This window comes from Trichosurus vulpecula, chromosome 2 (assembly GCF_011100635.1).
Source record: "Trichosurus vulpecula isolate mTriVul1 chromosome 2, mTriVul1.pri, whole genome shotgun sequence".
NCBI classification, from domain to species: domain Eukaryota; kingdom Metazoa; phylum Chordata; class Mammalia; order Diprotodontia; family Phalangeridae; genus Trichosurus; species Trichosurus vulpecula.
Window position 1 is genome coordinate 208,109,433 of NC_050574.1, and position 14,653 is coordinate 208,124,085.

General features: G+C 38.5%; 1 pseudogene; it reads left to right on the plus strand.

Moving 5' to 3' along the window:
- The first annotated feature begins 7,837 nt into the window (after positions 1–7,837).
- Positions 7,838–12,676, plus strand: LOC118836901 (annotated as a pseudogene).
- Positions 12,677–14,653: the final 1,977 nt, after the last annotated feature.

A 14,653-nucleotide genomic window follows, 5' to 3' on the forward strand; every position in this document is an offset into this window, starting at 1 on the left:
CTAGGAACATTTGGAAAAGCTTCAAGTATGAAGTGGCACCTGCTTTCAAGAAGTTTTCATGCTATAACTCAAGATGAAATATGAGCTCTGAGCTGGTGCTATCTCCCTGGAATTCCACAGGATCTAAATGAAGTAGCCATTCTTTTGGGAGAATTGTTTCTTCCCCCAATCCTTTGCAGCTTCTCAGGGAATTCTTCCCTAAGCATTCATCAACATCGAGGAAATTTGGTGGAGGTAGCCAATTTCCATTAGCTCTCCTTCCCTCTGTTTCTTTTGGTACAGATAGTAGGAAAGATGTCAGTGCAGGTGGCTATGCCAAAAAATGAATTTACCCACTTGTTCTATTCAGTTCTTCCTGGAGGCTCTCTATATAGAATATTTGAATGGCCACAGATCTGAGCCCACAGTTCCTTGTTATTTGTTTCCCACTTTTTTCAACATATGACACCAGTGATGATAGTTCCACAAGTCTCGGTCTCCTGAAGACAACTTGACAAATTTAGTTTAACTGTTTTGATGTAATAAGTTAATTAGGTAAACTGGTTCAGCAACTGATCACGTTCCACTCATTTCAACCATCTGCTTTACCATTTGTTCTTATGTGTACCAGATTTCATAGCTTCTTTCCTCTAATAGTAATTAATGAAACTGTTAATAAGCCACATATATCATACAATGCTGCAATAATTTACCAAAGGATAATGTTATGAGACAAATTATATTTAACACTTCTAGAACATTACTTGGGCTACTAAATGCTGCACAGTGCTAACTAGTTTCCTTACTCTCCTTTCTTAATGAATTCTCTAATTAATTTAATACACACTTTATGCATAATTTGAAATTTAAAAACATTGCTGGGTCAGGTTTTACCATCCTCTTTTACATGCTGTCTGCTTCTACAAGACACATATTAAGGAAACATGACCTCTATGCAAATTATAGAGACCCACTGTTATTTTCATTTGCATTCTGGAGCTCACTCGAGTGTACTTTCTCCTAAGAGATTTTTCCCCCTTATTACCAAGATGAATAAAAAGGTAAACCATAATGCCACTCAATTTATGAGCATTATTTTCAAGCATAGCCCATAAATACTGGGCCTGATTTTAGGCATCATGGCAAAAAAAAAAATCAAGGTTTCATTCATTCTTACATACCCTGAAGAAAGCTGAGTAACTGAGTGGAATCCAGGATGCCTTTTGAAAGAATAAGTTGTGTTAGACAATCTAATCTTCTAGGAAACAGTGACAGGTCTGGCAATTCATAGAGAAATGAAATAAAATGTGGCATATCTTGTCTTTAGCAAGGTTTTGGGTTGTCTTTCCATGGCAAATCAACACTAAGTTGGGAAAATGTAGACTTCACAAGGGTTTCCCAACTAACTTCTGTAGGACACAGCTACAAGGGAAAACGAAGAGGAGTAGAGGGATGAGAGAGTGCATGGAGGACAGGCACAGGAAGGGAAACATGGAAACTTGGGCCCTGTTTTATCCAAAAAGAATGAAACCCAGATGCCAGTGTCAAAAGTCAATGGAGAAACCAAACATCAGACCTAAGGAAAAGGCTTAAAAGCAGTCCATATGTCAGTCATGGTTCACATCAATACTTGAACAGTCTATGATTTCAATGGTATGGAAACTCTCTCCACCTAGAATTTAATAGATAACCTTGTAGAGAGTTACCTGAGGCAGGATTTGAACCCAGTTCTTCCTAACTTCAGTGTACTCTCCATTTCACAACCCTGTATCTCTGTTAATGGTTTATAGTTTATAAATTCTTGACACCTGTAGTTATCAAAGTCATTTGTATCCTATTTCCTCTCTCACTCATTCCATCTTCTTGAATTCATAGGATCTTGATAGTCTTCTGAAAACACTTTATCTCTGGCTACGTTTTAGAGTGTAGGTTGCGTCTGTTCTCATTTCCACTACAAAAGAAGTCAGCAAACTCCTCTGTCTCCACTAGGCCTAGGCTCACTCTCTACACCATTCTTCAGCAACCTGTCCTCCTTTGAGGTTCACTCCATCTGTCTATATCTCCTCGCCCAGATCCTTATTGCAGTTATCCACCAACCTCCAGGTGATTTGCCCTCCTTTTCCTAGTTTAGTTGCTAGATCACAGACTTTCTCTACATCCCAAACTCGTCCCTCATATTTAGGAACTTTAATATTGCTGTTGATATCTCCAAGGCCTCTCAATTGATCAAATTCCTCACCTCCATGACTGATATCTTCAAGCCAACTTAGCCACCAATAGGGGCAATCACACCTTAGATGTCCCTATCACCCCCACTATCATGCCTCTATTATCTTCAACAATTAATACTTTTCTCTGATCATAATCTTTTGTCCTTTTACTGACCCTATACCTTATGCCCCCTAAATCTAAACTTCATCTTCATTGCAACCTTAGTCCCCTTCATTTCTCTTTGTTCACCCAGCCTATTACTCTTGTTCCAGCCTGACATTACTCCCTTTAGTCTCGGCTCTACAGTAATGATTCAACAAAATACCATCTTACACCTTCATCCTTTTTCCTGCCATTTTTCACATCCATCTAATTCTCAACCCTGGGTCACCCCTTACTCTTCACCTTCTCTTACTCCATCGATGCTAAATACTAGAGCTGGGTCAACTAAATCTGCCACAACAATCAAAAAGAATTTAGTAAACTCTTATAATGTGCCAGACACTGCCTAAAAATTAAATATACAAAGAGAGGCAAAAACACAGACTGTTCTCTCAAGGAGTTCATGTTTCAATGGAGGAGACAAAATGCAAAAAATGCACATATAAGCTATATAAAGTATAATGGAAGGTAATCTCAGATGGAAGGCACCATCAGGCAAGTGTGAGGTCAGGGAGAAGGAGAGCAGGAAATACTTCCAGTAGAATGTAGGATTTGAACTGAATCTTGAAGAAGTCAGGGAATGAAGGAAGTGGAGGTGACGGGGAGAGTATTTCAGACATGGAGGACAGCCAATGAAAGGACATGGAATTGAGAGATGGGATAAGTGAGGAGCATCAAGAAGGCCAGGGTCACTGGATTTTAGAGTATGTGGAAGGGGATGAAAGGAAGAGAATAAAAATTATTAAGTGTCTTCTATATGACAGGTACTGTGCTAAATGTGTTACAAATAAAAGTGAAACGTAAAAAAAGACTGGAAAGGTAGGAAGGGACCATGTTTGAAAAGATTTAAAATACAAAAAAAAAAGATTTTATATTTAATTCTGCAGGCAATATGGAGCCACAGTAGATTATTGAGTGGGGAGTGAGGGTAGAGATGGCAACATTGTCAAAGCCTGGACTTTAGGAAAATCATTTTGGCAGCTAAATGGAGGATGGATTGGAATGGGTAGAGATCTGAAGCAGAGACTCCAACCAAAAAGTTATTGCAATAGTCCAGGTATGAGGGGATAAAAATAATACTTTCCTTGTTGTTACATTGAGGCAGGCTTCCCGGTTTTAGAATATCATTGCTACTATGTGGAATTGGAATTACTGGTCCTGGGATTGGATGCTCTCATGTCTAAATAAATGTTGTACTTCCTTGGCCTTCTACCTAGAGAATTTCTTATACTTTGCGATTCCAAATCATTCATGTGTGTTCATGGTCATCCTAGAGGTGATGAATCCTGCCTTACTTCTATAGCAGTGGTTGATGTTGGACTGGAACTCAAGAGAAAAGTTAGGGCTGAATAAGCAGATTTGAGAATCATCTGCTAAGGGATGATAATTTAATCAAGTGAGAGGAGAGGACATGGAAGCACCAAATTTGAATGACTTTCTCAAGGAATTTAGCCTATAGAAATGATTATCTGATCTCAGTAAAGCCCTTGATTCTACATGGAAATTATTTCACTTTTCCATTATTAGCTCCACATCATCCTTCTTGTGATCATTGTTCAAAACTTTCTCCTCTTTCCTCAAGTCTCCAAAGTCTTGCCTCCCTCTCTATTTGGTGGATAACCTTTTTTTCTCACTTTATTACTAAAAACAATGAAGCCATTCATCATGTATAACTTTGTTTTCCCTTTTACCTAACTTAAAACTCTTTTTCATCTTTTATCCATCCTTTCCTCTTGTTTAACAGACTGAAATAATTCTTCTTTCTAAGGATAATCTTTCTACTTGTGCCTCTGAGTCTATCTTCTCCCATCTATTCTAGTAGATGCTCTGTCAGGTCTGTTTTACTCATAAACATGAGAGGCGGCAATTCCTCTGACAAGAATTCATCTCCCTAAATCTGTCAGCCAATCATCTTGAGTTCTCTGTGTGCTATCAGCAAGGTACCAATAGACATACTCACTCTCTCCATGGTGAGGTACCCCCATGTGTTTGTAAACTAAGGCCCATAATTTGTATTCTCTAATATCAACAGATTGTTTAGAAAACTCAAAATGATCAGGAACTCCCTTAATTTACAAACATTACATGTCTCTTTAATAATTTATTTTAAAAATTTTCCAGGAATCGAGGCCTACCTCACTAGCCTATATTTTACAGATTCCATTACCATTCCTTTTTGAAAAAAAAACTGGGACATTTTTCCTTATTCAATCCTCTAGCCACTCATAACCTAGTCCCTACCCACTATTCCAGTCTTCTTACACTTTACTCCTCTATAAAATCTACCATCTAATGACACTTGCCTTCTTGCTGCTACTTAAACAAGACATTCCATCTCTTGAACTAGTACTTTTTCAATGGCTGTCCCACATTCCTGGAATTCTCTCCCTCCTCATTTCTATCTCTTGGCTTCCATGAACTCTTTCAGGTCCCTGCTAAAAACCCATCTTCTCCTAGAAGCCTCTCCCAGTATCCTTTAATGCTACTGCTTTCCCTCTAAGATTATCTCCATTGTATTCTGTCTTTATCCAATTTATTCTTTTTTCATCTTGTTTGGGCATTGTTGTATATATGTTATCTCCTCCATTAGACTGTGAACTCATTAGAGGTAGGTGCTGTTTTTTGCTTTTGCTTTGTTTTTGTATGCCTTCCTGTGTATCTTCAGAACTTAGCATAGTGCCTGACACTTAACTACTGCTTGTTTACTTGACTACTTGTCTTCCCCATCAGAATATCAATTCACTGAGATTAAGGATTGCTTCATTTTTTGTATTTGCAACTCTAAGGACCCCCCCCATGGCAGTGATTGGTATCTGATAAATACTTGTTATTAATTGAAATATTGCTGAAAGTTTGCCTTTCAGGATTTAAAAAATATTGAACTTGGAAGTAATGATGTAATTTTTTTAACTTGGAGAGAGTAAGTTTCAGTTTTCTGGATGCAATTCTGATTGCTGAGGATTGAGGAAGGACTGGGTTGCCAAGAGTGAAAGGAGCAATTGCAGGTTATACTTTCTATCTGTTTAGTAGTGAAGGTGAAGAGAGAGATAGGATGCTAATTTGGGTGGCAGGAGGGAATGGAAAGGACTTGTTTAGGAAAGAAGAAAGTCAAGCTTATTCGTAGGTGGACAATCACTAAAATAAGGAAACCAGTTTCCCCACTACGTAAGATGCCTTTCAGCAATAAAATTCAATAATTCTCTAAGGTCTCTTTCAGATCTAGAAATTTTATGATTATATTCTCCCAGCATGTTATCCCATATCCCAGGCAAGAGGAATGTGACCGTGTGCCAAGTCACTTTCATCATCCTTAATATTTAGCAAGTATTGTGAATGTTTCAGATATTTAAGATATTAAAACTTTGAGATCCCAGTGTGCTGTGGTGTGGAAATGGAGGGCCTGAGCTTCCACTGGCAAGAGAAACAGATGTTAAAGTTTACTGGAATATTTTTTATTAGCAGCTCTGTACCTGATACTGCCTCTGAAGGCCAAGCAATGAAAGATAAGGGAAGAAATGTGAGGAAGGAAAATGGTATAATTTTGTACTTAATGAAACAGCAATTGATTTAATGCTAACAGACAGACATATTTCAAGCCCATAACAATTTAGGCTATTTAAAATAGAGTTTGCACTATGCTATTAGGAAGCACTACTTTGGACTGCTTCTGAATATTATCAAATTGATATTTTATTACAACTACAAGTCAAGGTCCAAAGAAGATGGGTTAAAATCTCTTTCTAATTCAATGAGGAACAATATTCACTCATCTTCTGACAGGTAGTTCCAGCGCTTGCAATTTATCCCAGGGTCAATCAAACCACTATAGTCAATCACTAAATATGGATCTCACTTTCTTTTGGGAGAGTGATGGCACAGCTGATTTATTAAAGTGAACAAGTCCCTTGGCAAGGAAACACACACACACACACACACACACACACACACACACCCCAAACCCAAAAGTAGTCCAGAAACCAAAGTGAGTCAAAGTTCAGAAGGAGAACTAGAAGATGTTGGATAACAATGGACACCATTTTGAGCAGAAGAAAAAATGTAAAATTTAAACAAGTGATTTGAACATGTGGAGAAACTTGTTATGAGTCATGAGCGCTCTAGGACTATCTACTGTTCATTCTTTCACACATAATTCTGCTGAGTTCATATCCCACTCAGATTTCAAAGTACACTTGTTTACTTCTGTGAAATCATGATTTATTTTCAACAGAAATAATTTTTTAAAAGCTCATTTCAAACTACTAATAGGTTTCCAAAGTAGTATTTGGAATATCTGACTAAAACTTGCTGATGTGAGTACTGAAATTATGCTTTAAATACACAGCTTGGAAAATTTGAAGAGTAAAAATATTAGGAAGTATTTGGAGAGAGGTATGCTTAAAGTTTTATTGTACTTGAGATATTTCCAAACCACAAATGGGGCAAAAGATACTAAAAATCATACAATTTATAGACCATCTAAAAACATTCATTTAACTGTTGTTACTCTAAATGTGGAGGCAGCTAGATGGCACAGTGAGTAGAGTGCCAGGCCCGATGTTAGGAAGACTCACCTTCCTGAGTTCAAATCTGGCCTCAGACACTTATTAGTTATATGATCCTGGGCAACTCACTTAATTCTGTTTGCCTCAATTACTCATCTGTAAAATAAGCCGGAAGGAAATGGCAAGCCACTCTAGTATCTTTGCCAAGAAAATGCCAAATGGGGTCACAGAGAGTCAAACATGACTGAAACAACTCAACAACAACTTTAGATGTGAGTAACCTGTTTAACAATCAGTGAATCAATATATGTATAAATCGGGGATTCTTAATCTGTGTGTGTGTGTGTGTGTGTGTGTGTGTGTGTATAAACTCCTTTGACAATCTACTGAAGCCTACGCACACTTCCCCAGAATAATGTTTGTTACCTATATTGATAATTTAAGGAAATATCAAATTTCAATTATAGGTTAGTGAAAATGAAGATTTTTTTCAGTGTAAGTTCATATATCCCTTGGAAATGTATGAACCCGAGGCTAAGAACTCATAAAGAACCTGAATCAAAATCATATCAATATTCACATTATTACTATACAAGAAAAGGGAAGCTCAAAATAAGTTGCAGGGTAGGATGGTTCACAGATTCACCTTAGAGAAGCATGTAAAATAATTGACAGAACTGGTATTCTTGTAATCCCAAAGGAAACAAGTTATATCACTTCATGGGTTACTTGTTCATTAATGATAATAACTAGCATTTATATAGCGCTTTAAGCTTGTAAAATGCTAATCACAGGCTTAATTTTCATTTTCTCCTCACAACAGCCCTGGAAGATAAGTGCTATTATTGTCTCTACAATTGAGGAAACTGAGGCAGATAGGTTAATTGACTTTCATAGAGTCACACAGCTAATAAGCATCTGACTAAAATCAAGTCTTCTTGACTCTGGCTCCAGTGCTCTATCCACTGCACCACCAAGCCATCATGTCATTTCACATTGCAGAGCTTACAAAAACCACCATGAAGATAATTTCATCTTACACACCAACATCTACTATAGAGGATGAGAAAGTAGAAAAGTTGTACAAGGAAACAAATTTCATCATCAACCGATCAGTAGGCGCTCAATAGTTACATTAATTATACTAAGTAATAAGTATGCTAATATTAAGTATACTATGTAACATGCACTATGCCAAGGATGCAAAAACATTATGTGTATATATACATATATATATATATATATATATATATATATATATATATATATATATATATATATATATATATATGGAGACAGAGAGGGAGAGAGAGAGAGAGAGAGAGAGAGAGAGAGAGAGAGAGAGAGAAAGTCCCAGAGCTCAGGGATCTTAAATTAAATCGAGAGGTATAACATGTAAAATTTTAAGTATATGCAGAATATACACAAGGCAAATACAGAAGATGGTGGGGGAGGGGCACTATAGACTGGAGGAGCTGGGAGGAATAAACAAGTGAGGGGAGGGAAGATGGTGGTGCATTCACAGGGTTTAAAGCTGGAAGAGATCTTAGAGATCATCCAGTCAAACCCCATCATTTGCTGAATGGGAAAACCAAGGCCCAAGAGAAGAAGTGGTTCACCTATTGATTAATGATGATGTTAAATCTGGTAGAGGTACAAATGAAGAACCATTGTAAGTTTTAATGTGTGTATCAAAACTAGCATGAGTACATACAAATAAGATAACGGCACAGCAAGCAAATATTGGCGAAATACTCTCCATGCTGGATTACTTGACTTTGGGTGTGTTAGATCCCATAGTAACTGTCTTTAAAAACAAACTCAGTTCTGACTGTGGTCCTATGCTTGAGAACACCTTGATGGATTATTATCTGGAAACCAAATTCCTAATAGAAATTGTGCATCCTGATTACATTGAAAGATGTAAAAAGGATTTTATGGACAAAATTAATGAACATGTGGGCACAGCTGCTACTCCTTTACCATCCTCTCATTACTGGAGCATTTCATAAGACTGCAACCACCATGGAAGCATAAGTTCTTTCAATTTCCTTTTTTGCGTTCTTGCTTACACGTCTCAAGTCTGATACAGATATAGTAATATTCTCAGCAGCAGTTTTAATCTTCATAATCGTTCTGCCAATGATTCCACAGTCAGGCAAATGATACCTTCATAAGTTCTTTTATATTTTTCATCATCTTTCACCATGGTGCCTGAAGAATCTGGGTCATGTGACAGAAATTTATCTTGTCCATCTTCATGCCAGTGTTTGTATTGCCTTTCATCACCTTTATGGAATGTAACCTTGCAACTTTGTCTCCTTTCTACTCTCTCACTACAGTATGAAGGAAAACTTGGAGACCTTTGAAGATGTATAAAGCCCACAAGGGAACATGTGTGAATTCATCCACAATTAGTGATTGGATCCAAGGACCATGAACTGGACCAACACAGATGGAAGAGATTAGAAACTCATGATGTTGAAAAAGAACATTCCAAAATTTCTCTGGACCCTACCAAAGTCTCATACAAAGATGGCTATTTTGTGTCTCAGCAGATCTCAACATGTTTTCATCATCCTCCAACTCTTGCCATTGTCAGCCCTTATGTTGACACACAGAATAGCTAAAGGAGTTCTGCTTGTACTCCTTATTCCACTCTAGAATTGGCATTGTTAAACATGACAGGGCAGCAACCTCAGGTACTGAGTTCCTCATCAACACAGCTGTCAACTGAGCCATCACGAGCTGCTACATGGAGCTGCTCTGCAGTCTGTGGTGTGATCACTCCTCCAACTTCACCTAGAAATGCCCCACCTGAGTTATCACACCCTTATAGCAAAGTCTTTGATAATTTGGTGGGAAAGGAACTCCTTTGAGAATACCAGCAACCTCCCCACCCCCTCAGGTTATAGTCATGGCCCCCAAGGAGGGGGACAGATTGGATTCTGTGAGACCATACCTACAGAGACAGCAACAACTTTCTAATAATAAGAGGATTAGAAGAAAGATCTGACAACAAAGGTTCTGTCACTTAAGTGATCAGGGTTTTTAGGTGATCTAGCCCCTAAAGAAGATAGTGTTGAGAAAGATAAGGAAGAAGCTGCAATATCAAAGAAGCTTTCTGAGATCACTACAGCAGATACTGAGCTTGTGGCACCTCAAGGATGCTTTGACTCTCTTCCCTCTTTTCTATTGAGACAGTCTTCCACGATCTCAAGAAAAAGTCCCATTTAACATCCTCTAACATGTAAAATACCAATATGAGCACTGAGCCTCTAACTTCCTCTCTGGACAAATTTGAGCCTGACACAGCGAAACAAGCCTTTACTCCCAGAAATCAGCTCTGTGGATATACTAGTGAAAGCCCTGCTGGCAACAGGGAAAATCAGACTTTATTGGAGATGAATATCCTCACACTTAGCCTTTGCAAAATTCCATCTCATGGAAAAGTATGGTTTGGAAGTGGACAACCTCCCACACATGGTCACTTTTTTGAGAAGGCACTACCAAAGACTGCTTACCATTTAGTTAGCAAGAAGACTAAAGAGCTATTAAAGAAAGTGAAAGGAAACAAAGAAGAAGATTATGTGCCCTCTACTTCCCCAGTGGAAGTACTAGATAAACTGATACCACAGGGAGCAGACGCATATATCAAGTAGTTGAACATTGTCTTTACCCAGTAAGTCTGTCAATTGGGCCCATTTTGGAGGTTCTCCACCCTCAAATGTGATTCACACACTTTGGAACCACTTGCTGCCACTACACAACCAGTGACTCCCCGAGCATTTCAAAAAGCATCAATATACTCTCCAGAACAGATGTCTACTATGAAAGATGACCAAAGCTGCATCACTGGAGAGGCACAAAGCTACTATGAAAGATCAGTTGAAGTTCTAATAGTAGGACACCCAGATATGGAAAGTGAGCCCAAAGAAAGAATAAGCTAGATATAATCAGCTTCAGGAGAAACATGACACTGTGGTGACCCAGCTCCACAGCCAGATCAGACTGCTGCAAAACGAACAGGAGGAATTCCACAACCAGAGCCAGGAATCACAGACAAAGCTGGAAGACCACCGGAATATGATTGCAGATCTGAGGTCAGAAATAGAGAAGGCCAATAATGAGGTGTATAACTGTGTGTCTCTCCCAGAGAGTTACTGCTTAGCCAAGTTTCTCAAAAGCTTTCAAACAGTGAATTGGTCCAGGAGCAGATGGAGTTCTTGAATAGGCAGCTGTTGGTCCCTGGGTAGCTCAATGATCTGTATTTAAAGCCATTGCAGAACAAGCATGCAGACCCTGCACAGGAAGTGGAAATCACGAAGATTTCTTATAGGAAAGAACTAGATAAAAATGGAAGCCATCTCTTCCGGTAGAACAAGCAGCTTGATACCTCCCAAAATCAGATTGTGGAACTGGAATCTCATTTGGCAAACTAGACCATCTTCTCTTAGAACAGAAGAAAGACCTGGAGGATGTCAGACATGGTCTGGAGGACAGCTTACAGGCAGTAGAAAGAAGGTATGAGGCTCTGTAACAACAATATTGTTATCAGTTGCTATGGGGATGTAAGACCAATAACACCAGCACACAGGAGGGACGCCAGCATAGGTTCTTTGATCTGCTTTTCTAAGGAAACAACTTTAAGGGGTTTACAATGTCACTTTAATTAAACATACATATATCATTCACTTAGTTCAGGGGAAAAGTCAGCAACCTGCAATTCAGAGCAAATACAAACAGAAATTACAAACAGAGAAAATATAAACAGAGCAAATATCACAAATCAACAGAGAAGCTTCTAGCTGTCTGACCAAAGCTATACATGCAGAGAGAGAAGCACCAACATCTGGGCTTTCAAAGCCAGGGGGTTCCTTAATGACTACCCAAAGTCTCCACACCAACATTCTTCCAATGAGTGAGCCCCCAAAGCAAAACCTTTCCTCCGGCAGTTCTGAGAGTTCTAGCTTAATGGCTACCCTCAGAGTATATATGCCTCAAGAGGGCTTTGCAGCTCTTGAGAGCTTCACACTTCTCCTGACCTAATTAGCAAAAGGGTGTGGGCCTTCCTACAAAGGCAAGACTCAAAGGCCCTTGATTGCCTTAGTGCTGAGAAGCACTTCAAAAGAAAAAAAACACAGTAAAAGATCCCACTTTACTTGCCCTTAACAGGCTCAGGAAAGGATTACCCAGGCATTTGAATTAGAAATCTTAGATCTATATGGTAGCCCAGAGATGGATGACCTTCTGAAGACAAAAAAAAACTTAAAGAAAATGCTAAAGCAGCTGAGGCAACTGAGAAAATGCTTACCTGTTGTAATAAAGGTTCCCCTGATTCACTGATAGGGAAGAGTAAAGAGGCCACTGGCTGCAGTGATGAGACCAAAACCCCCAAGTTTGGTAGCAGCCAGGCAGTAGTGGCAGCAGAGGAGGTGGAGGAAATAATAGCAGTAGCAGTGAATTCTCAACCCCAAGAAATCCCCAAACCAGAGGGGAGGGACATTCAGCAATTGGTGGGAGACAACAATTTTAGAACCTTCCACCAACATCTTTGTGACTGTTGGCATACTTCCTGGACATAAAAACTTGAAAGTTGTTTTGTAACAAGAGTGAAAGCCAGTGTGATAAGGACAGCTTGATCAACAACAGCCTTTCTGAGACAACAAAGACTGAATGGTACAAAGATCCAAGCAGAAAAATGGAGACCAAATCTCCCTCCCCAGGGCCTAGACAACACTCACTCATCTTTCAAAAATCAGGAAAGCATTGGACAGCTTCATATCATGGCTTATAATGAGACTCAGAATGAATCAACTTAAAAGATGATGGTTGATCGAAATCAAGTTTCAAATTCTTTATATAGAATGGGAGGCATGAATGCAAATATAAAAGATTTTGTGTTTCCAGGTGTGAGTTGCTAGCTCCTGCCATGTAAATAAGACTGAGCTCCTTTTGACAAAAGTCTGAATGCAGAATGGTGTTTGGATCTGCCAGTGAAGTGCCTCTAAATTTTCTCTTGACTCGCACCTAAACTTCTCTTTTCTGTATCTATAAATGTGTCCTAAACTAAGGACCAATTCACATTCATGAGTATCTTTCTTTTCTTCCTCCTTTCACCAAATGGCTGCATCCTATGAAACTATGCAATATGAGACACCCCCCAAAAACATTATTCTGTGGTTTGGAGAGATTCAGAGACAGAGAAAGAGACAGAGAGATAGTGGACATCAGCAGCAGAACAATATCAGGAAAGTAAATCATATAGGAAAAAATTGAACTGTGTCTCAGAAGAAATAATGAAGCCAATTAAGAGAAAAAGGAATAGTATGCCTGTCAAATCCATGGAGAAGGGAAGAATTTTTGTCCAAACAAGAGACAGAGAGTATCACAAAAGGTAAAGTGGATAATTTCAATTATATCAAATAAAAAACCTTTTGCATAAATAAAACCAATGCAATCAAGATTAGAAGGAAAGCAAAATGCTGGGAAACAGTCTTTACATCAAGGCCCTTAACATCAATCTTTACATAAATGCCTCATCTTTCATATACATAGAGAATTGAGTCAAATTTATAAGAATACAAGTCATTCTGCAATTGAAAAGAGGTTAAAGGATATAAACAGGCAGTTTTCAGTTAAAGAAATCAAAGCTATCTATATTTACATGAAGAAATGTTCTGAATCACTATTGATTAAAGAAATGTAGATTAAAACAACTGTGAGGTACCACCTCACCCCTAGCAGATTGGCTAATATGACAGAAAAAGAAAATGATAAATGTTGGAGGGGATGTGGGAAAATTGGGACACCTAATGCACTGTTGGTAGAGTTGGGAATCGATCCAACCATTCTGCAGATCAAATTGGAACTGTGCCCAAAGAACAATCAAAGTTTGCATAACCTTTGATTCAGTAATACAACCACTAGTTACATATCCCCATGAGATCACAAAAAAGGGAAAGGGAAAGGGAAAGGACCTATTTGTACAAAAATATTTTTAGCAGATCTTTTTGTGGTGGCAAAGAATTGGAAACTGTGGGAATGGCCATCAATTGGGGAATGACTGAACAAGCTATGATATAGGAATATAATATAAACAATTGTGCTATAAGAAATGATGAACAAGTAGATTTCAGAAAAACATGGAAAGGCTTACATGAATTGATGCAAAACGAAGTGAGCAGAATCAGAACATTGTACACAGTATCAGCACCATTGTGCAATGATCAACTTTGATGGACTTAGCTCTTCTCAGCAATACCATGATCCAAGACAATTCCAAATGACTCCTGAAGGTTAATGCACACACAGAGAGAATTGATGGAGAATGAATTCAGATCGAAGTACATTATTTTCACTTTATTTTTCATGTTTATTTTTTTTGGGGGGGTCTATTTCTTCTTTCACAACGTAACTAGTATGGAAATATGTTTTACATGATTGCACATATATAACCTATATCAAATTGTTTACTGTTTTAGGACGGGCGTTGTGAGGGAGGGAGGAAGGGAGGAAGAAAATTTGGAACTCAAAAAAATTTTTAAATGAATATTAAGATTTCTGAGATTCAAGGTGGCAGAGTAAGCAGTAAATCGCTGTAGCTCTCCCACATTCATCTCTAATCAACCATAAAATAGTGCCCCAGAACAAATCTTGGAACAGTGGAGCCAGTGGAAAGACCAGGTAGAGCAATCTTTTAGCCCAGGAAACTTGAAGGATCAGCAAGAAAGGTCCATCTCACTTGGATGAAAAGGGAGCTCAATCCAGGACAGGAAGCATCCCAGCAAACCAGCAGC